Below are 7,801 nucleotides of genomic sequence, written 5' to 3'. Positions count from 1 at the left end.
TAATAAAAGGGATTCACCTTGGGATGATGATAAAAGGAACAACCACAACAATTTCAGGGGCAACAACAATAAAAAAAATGGTAGGTTCAACAACAAAGGAAAAATGAATACTCCCGCTACTCAATATGGAAATGGTTGACCTCCCAAAAGATCAAGAAAATCCAGGTATGATGAATCTAATGTTGCAGATAACAAGCAAAAATAATTTTATCTTATGTTTGTCCTCTCTACTGCCTCTCCGTCGGATACCTTGGGTAATTGGTTGATTGATAGTGGTGCCTCAAGGCACTTCACTGGGCATAAATAAGCTCTTTCAAATTTGATAGAAAATGATACTGTCAGGCCAGGGTAACTCCAGAATGAATGAGCGGAAGAAAAAACTGATTGCAATATTCATTAGCTAACTATCATTTATATACATAAATATGACGGATCAGTTCATCTTCTTGATGACTGTCCAGTTCACCCATCCGTTGAGGATTAGGTGTCAACATTCCCCCCCTTAATCTGAAGGGATGTTGGTGAGTCCAAGCATCGTTCTGAATCTTTCAAGATTTTCTCTTCCAAGCGCTTTGGTGAAGATGTCTGCAATTTGCTCGTTTGTGGAACAATGACGGAGATGGATTGTTTTGGCCTCAACATGATGTCGGATCAGATGATATTTAGTATTGATGTGCTTAGTACGATCATGGAACTTTGGGTTCTTGGCCAACTTTATTGCAGAGGTGTTATCAATCATGAGTGGAGTTGATTGTATTTGTTTTACCTGCAAATCTTCAAGAATTTTCCTGAGCCACACAATTTCTTTCGTTGCTTCAGCTGCTGCCACATATTCTGCTTCTGTTGTGGAATCTGCTGGTACTGATTGTTTGCGTGATCTCCAGGAGACAGCTCCTGATCCAAGACTCATAGCATATCCTGAAGTAGATACCCCAGTTTCTTTGTCTCCATCGAAGTCTGAATCAGAGTATCCAATCAAGTTGAAGTCGTCCACCTGTGTATACTTGATTCCAAGGTCTTGAGTTCCCTTCAAGTACCTTAGAACTCTTTTTGCAGCAGACCAATGTCCCTCACAAGGCTTTTGCATAAACCTGGAGAGGATTCCAACAGCAAATGAAATGTCTGGTCTGGTAGTAGTGAGGTAGATGAGACTTCCTACAAGCTGTCTATACTTTGTTGCATCCTCAAATTCCTTTCCTTCAATAGATGTGAGCTTCAAGTTTTGTTCCATTGGAGTAGAAAGAGGATTGCACTCTGTCATGCCAAATCTGTTTAACAAATCTCCAATGTATTTCTTTTCAGAAAGAAATATGGACTTTGGATGTTGGGTTACTTCAATGCCAAGATAGTAATGAACATAGCCCAAATCAGCCATTTCAAAAAATTTTCCTAATTCTTTCTTTATGGATGCAATATAGCTTTCATTGTTCCCTGTCATTAAAAGATCATCTACATATACCACAAGATATACAACTGTTTTGCCAACTTTCTTGACAAATAAAGTTGCATCATCAAGATCAAAATGATTGAAGTTGAGTTTCAGAAGATGCTCAGTTAGTTTTTCATACCAGGCTCGTGGTGCTTGTTTGAGGCCATACAAGGACTTCACAAGTTTGCATACTTTATGTTCATGTCCTTTCACAGCAAATCCTTCAGGCTGGGACATAAAAACATTCTCTTTTAGATCTCCATTCAAGAATGCAGTTTTTACATCCATTTGATGGACTTTCCAACCGTTCTGAGAAGCTAGTGCAAAGAGTGTCCGGATGGTGGCCCATTTTGTTGTGGGGGCAAAAGTTTCCTCATAATCGACCCCTTCCTTCTGTGCAAAACCTTTTGCCACAAGCCTAGCTTTGTGCTTGTCAAGTGAGCCATCAGCTTTGTATTTGTTCTTGTAGACCCACTTGCAGCCAATTGGTTTGGTTCCAAATGGAGGATCAACCAGCTTCCAAGTGCCATTCTTTATGAGGGCATCATACTCCTTCTGCATCGCTTCTTTCCATTCATCATGAGAAGCAACTTCTTTGAAGGAAGTTGGTTCAAAATCTGTAGACAAGTTCAATTCACAATCATAAGTAACATCCATATCAACAGGTGAATTAGAGTTATCTACATCACCTCCATCTTGTCGGTTTGTATTTCTGGTTCCTGTTTTTCCAATTTCATCAGGATGAACACTTTCAAGTGTCTTTGTCAGCCACTTTGGGGGACCTTTCTGAGATGGTCCAGGCTGCTCAGTTGATTGAGTTGGGTCTGAATCAAGATTGAGTCTCCCAATTCTATCAATTACATCACTTAAAGCATCATCCGTTGTTGGAGTGTCATGCAGGGGAGATTGTTCTTCAGAAGAAGATTCCACATGTTGATCTAGTATAGGAATCCCCCCTTCAAGATGTGGAATCTGATTATCAAACTCTTGGAATGATTTTGGTTTTGTGAATCTATCCAAGCGATCAAGTTGCCGCTCAACAACACTGTCAGATTTGGATGATTCAAGAAAAATGACATCTCTAGATACAACAAACTTTTTATTTACTTCATCATAGAGACGGTATGCTTTAGATGTGTTTGAATACCCCAGAAGATACACTTACGACTTCTAGCACCAAGTTTGTTTCTATGTACCTTTGGTATTAAAGCATAACAGGTGGAACCAAAGATCCTGAGATGTTTTACCGAAGGAACATGGCCATACCACAATTCATAAGGAGTTTTGTTTCTTATAGCACTAGATGGACATCTATTCTTTATATATGCAACACATAGAACAGCATCAGCCCAAAACATTATCTTTACATTTTTGAAGAAAAGCATGGATCGTACCATATTCAAAATTGTTCTGTTCATTCTTTCAGCTACACCATTCTGTTGAGGATTATAAGGCACAGTTGTTTGATGTTTGATCCCATGTTGGCGAAGATAGTTTTCAAATTCATTTGATGTATATTCTTTTCCATTATCAGTGCGAATAGACCCAATATGAGATTGTGCATCATTTTCAATCCACTTATGGAAATTCTTGAATGTTTGAAAAGCATCAGATTTGTTCTTCAATAGATAAACCCAACACATTCTGGTGTAATCATCAATAAATGTCATGATATATTTATTTCCATTTGCAGAAGGAACAGGCATTGGACCACATAAATCTGAATGAATGAGTTCAAGCTTCCTATGTGCTCTTGAATGTGAATCATGAAAAGACTGTTTGCTATGCTTTCCTAGAATGCAAGCATCACATTGCTTATGTTTTCTAGGAATTGTAGGCAAACCAGCAACACCATTTTTCTTCAACAAGCGGAGACTATCATAGTTTAAATGTCCAAATCTAGCATGCCATAATAAACTTGATGGAAGTGTACCTTCTTCATGATGAGAAATATATGAGAAATGTTGTGCATAAGCAGAAGTTCCTTGCAGTTTAAGAAGTCTTTCTTCTTCTATACCCCTCATGACAAGTGAGTGGTCAGATGCCTTTCTTACCTCAAGCTTGCCATCAAACATATGAATGGAGTGACCTTGCTGGCGGATGTGGACTAGGGACAACAAGTTTCTCTTGAGCTGTGGGAGATATAGAACATGATCCAGAAGAAAGTCTGGAAGACCAGGCAGTTTAAGCCTGATTGTGCCAAGCCCTGATGGCTTGATTTTTGACTGATCTGCAAAGTATACTGCTCCATCAACATTGTCAGTGAAATCTTCAAAAAAATCTTTCCTATGAGTCGTATGACAGGTTGCTCCTGAGTCAAGCAACCAATCATTTATCGAAGAAGCAAGTGAAGCATTAAACAAATCTTCATTTACTCCAATGTTACATTGTGCCTCAATATAGTGAGCGGATTCAGGTGCTTTACCTTTGTCTGTGTCATCAGTTTTACCTTTCTGCTGGTTTCTTCTCTGCTCAATTTTGTCCCATGGTAGCTTGCATGTAGAAGCATCATGTGATCCATTTCGTTTGCAGCGAATGCAATGCAGATCTGCCTTTTCTGCTTGAGGATGTCTGCCCCCCCTGCCTCTGAAGTATCTTCCTCTTCCTCTTCGTCCACCTCTTCCTCTTGTAGAATCTTGAGCAGGATGCTTTTCTTTATGAGTAAGGCAAACAGTCTCTTCAGAAGATTCAGGGACTGTTTTCTTTCCAAAGGCTTTCTCTCTTTCAACAAACTTTTTCACAAGAGACTCAAAGGTTATGTCTTTAAGATTTCCATTTGCTTGTAAAGACTCAAGATAATTAGAGTAGGTAGGATAGAGTGCTTTGAGAAAGGCAATAAGAGAGATATCCAGCTCAACCTTAGTGGATTTAATATCATGCATTATAGACTTTATTTCAGATGCAAGAGCAAGGGGATCATTATTTTTCAGTTCAAGAGTGAAGAGTTTAATCATGAGCTGAACAACTTCAAGTGCAGAATGTGAATCATAGAGTTCTTTCAGCTTTTGTAAAGCTTCAAAGGCAGTGGAATAGGATGAAATATGACGACTTACTTCTTCATTTACAGATGCTGCGATCAATGCATAGGCTTTGCTGTTCTTGTTTTCCCAAATGACAAGTACTTTATCTGATGTAGGCTGCACAGGGTCTTTGTCTTCTTCTCCGACACACACTCCTTTCCACAACTCATTGTAGATGAGGGTGTGTTTTACCATCCGAGACCATTCAGAATAGTTCTCCTTGCCAGTGAGAACTATTCCGACCATAGAGATGATTGAATGCATTCTGTAAAATAATGTCTCTGCTAAAAATCTTCTGTAAAAAAAAAAAACTTCTGCTGAAAAAATCCTTATGCCACAGCGTTATGCACTTTTTCTTCTAACGTTTGATAGAAGCATCAGCATTTATTATATCACTGCAATATTACTATGTTTTGAATGCATTCACTTCAAAACGCATAAAGGATATATTACTTCAATATATATCAAGCAATACTACAAAACATTCTGGAAACACAACAATGCTTTGAATCATATAAACTGCGTATATCATGAATTCAACAAACTGCTCAACCACTATACAAAAAAAAACGCATCTCCACCCTATACAAAAAAATGCCATACGAAGTTAAAAAATCAACTGCATAATACTAAAGTCCTAGCAGTCTTCGTAATACCCAGTGTTGTTGGCGACTGTTGAGGCTCTTGCGTTCTGCGAGTCTTTGATTGCAAAAGGTTCTATTTGAGAACTCCATAAAAAAGGTTCTCTATAAAACGGTTTTGGGTTAACAACTCCATTTTGAAGGCGACAGAATTACGCTGAGCAGCTCGCAATGGCGCTGGATGAGCAGACAAACAAGCTCTTCAGAATCCGACGTACAGTTCTTCAGATGCTCAATGACAGAGATTATCTCGTGGGTGATTTTGAGATCAACACAACCAAAGAGCAGTTCCTGGATAAGTTCGGAGAAGACCCAAAGAAGGAAGATCTTGTTATCAATAAAGCCAAGCGCAACAATCCTTCAGAACAGTTATTTGTCTTCTTTCTGGAAGAGGCGAAAGTGGGAGTGAAGACCATCAAAACATATGTGGAACGTATAAAATCTGAGGGTGTGTTTCGACAGCAGTTGTCGCTGTTGGACAGCACACAAAGACAACAGTCAACCTTCGACGGGGTTTGAAGGCGGCACCAAAATGCAAGTAAACTCTTCAGAGCCGAACGGTTCTGGAAAAAATCACACGGTTTAAACGCCTCGGATTCACAATTTAGCAGAGAAAAAACCCTTCAGAAAAAAACCGAAGAAAATGAAGATTACGTAGAGTATATCCCCGTCAAGAAGTGAAGAATGATGGAAGCTCAAAAAATTTTGCAGAGAAAGGGTAACGGCTTTCTGCCTGAAGATGCAGAACGTGCCAAGGAAGCCGAGTCAAAAACGCAGAGACCAACGAGAAAATTTCCCTAAGCGTTCTCCTTCTGCATAGAACGGTAATCGAGAGGGGGTAAAACGGATGCGCAGAGAATCATGAGGCGCAGTCAATCAATGATGCGCAGAGAATCAATAATACTCTGGACGGATGCAGTGCTCAGAACTGAGCAGTGCTCAGGACAGCAGGAGTTACAAATATTTCTGGGACCTGTGCTCTGATACCATGTCAGGCCAGGGTAACTCCAGAATGAATGAGCGGAAGAAAAAACTGATTGCAATATTCATTAGCTAACTATCATTTATATACATAAATATGACGGATCAGTTCATCTTCTTGATGACTGTCCAGTTCACCCATCCGTTGAGGATTAGGTGTCAACAGATACAAATATGGAAATCATTCTTGGAGACAATGCCACTTATCCTGTGAAAGGAACTAGGAATGTTACTCTTCAATTGAATCAAGGTAACACCATTCATCTACTATATGTACCCGATATAAAGAAGAACCTAGTATGTATCTTGGCGATGGAGAAGAAAGGATTCAAGGTGGCATTAATTGATGGAAAGGTAAGCGTTTGGAAAATAAATTTCAAAGAAGCATCCACTCTTGGATTCAGGGTTGACAACCTATATCAAGTTGGAGGAAGTCCACTATGAGCTATGTCTTGTGACACATCTCTTCCATCCAAATTATGGCACCGAAGGTTTTTTCATCTTCATTATAAGGCCTTACCTGATGCAAGAAAGATGGTCACAAGTATGCCTGATTTTGAAATAGAACAAGGTGGTGTTTGTCAAGGTTGTGCCAAAGGAAAACACACAAGGGGGCCATTCCCCTCAAGTGATTGCAAGACTACCAACATTTTGCAATTGGTTCATTATGATTGTTATGCTCTTAACCTGCAAGACAATACCAGAATACAGAATATGCGAAGAAATATACCCAGAACATAGAATAGTGAGAAACAACAAGAAGTATTTTATTATTCAGAAAGCAATGTTCACTTGCCTTTTCGAGGGGGCAACCTCCAATAGAGCAGAGCTCGATTACAAAATAAGACACGATGCTCCTCGCAGAGAGTCTCTATCCTTTATATATGACTCATACATGCAATACCATGGATCAATACCATGGTTCTTATTAATACCATCTATATAATACCATGGCCCATTTGCAACTAACTGTGGTCCCGTCATTAATTGTGGGTTAACCACTTACAATTATTAATATGGGCTTTATTGACTCCTTACTTAACTATAACTATGACTTGATCCTACTACATAAATAAGGGGGTTAGGGTGGAACCCTAACATGCCCTCCCCCTTAAGAATAGCCTTGTCCTCAAGGCTGAAGCTGCGAAAACTGCTGAAGAATAGTGGCTGGTTCCCAGGTTGCATCTTCTGAAGAGGTGTCTTTCCACTTGACAAGGACTTCCCTGATCATGCGGCCACGCAGGTGCCGTTCTCGTGTGTTTAGGACCTGTTCAGTTTGGAGCCAGATTGACCCTTCTTCATCCAATTCAGGTAGACTAGTTTGAATTCTACAATTGTTCCCAATCACTTTCTTGAGGCATGAGACATGGAAAACTGGATGGATTTTTGTAGTGGGTGGCAAAGCTAGCTTGTAGGCCACTTCTCCAATGCGCTGAAGTACTTGATATGGTCTGTAGAATTTTGGAGATAGTTTATGACAACCCTTGTCTTCGAGTGAAGTTTGCTTATATGGTTGCAGCCTAAAAAATACCTGATCCCCTTCTTGAAATTGGCGCTTTGAGCGATGCTGATCTACCTATTGCTTCATGTGGTTTGAGCTTGATGAAGATTCTCTCTAAGATGGGCGAGCATGGTTGTGCGGTTTTGTAGGAGTTGATCCACTGCTTGTACCTTTGAGCACCCATTGATATAAGTAGGGGAAGGAGGGAGTTGACCATAAACTGCTTCAT

The 7,801-nt window shown here is 39.8% G+C and overlaps 1 pseudogene; it reads left to right on the top strand.

Annotated features, from left to right (window-relative positions):
• Positions 1-5,261: 5,261 nt before the first annotated feature.
• LOC149146814 (DNA-directed RNA polymerases II and IV subunit 5A pseudogene) lies at positions 5,262-5,609 on the top strand (annotated as a pseudogene).
• The last annotated feature ends 2,192 nt before the right edge of the window (positions 5,610-7,801 follow it).

This window comes from Pinus tabuliformis, chromosome 9 (assembly GCF_031772625.1).
Source record: "Pinus tabuliformis cultivar Carrire ecotype Pingquan chromosome 9, CPIR1, whole genome shotgun sequence".
NCBI classification, from domain to species: domain Eukaryota; kingdom Viridiplantae; phylum Streptophyta; class Pinopsida; order Pinales; family Pinaceae; genus Pinus; species Pinus tabuliformis.
Note: the sequence above shows the minus strand (reverse complement) of the source record. Positions and strands in the feature narration are given on the sequence as shown.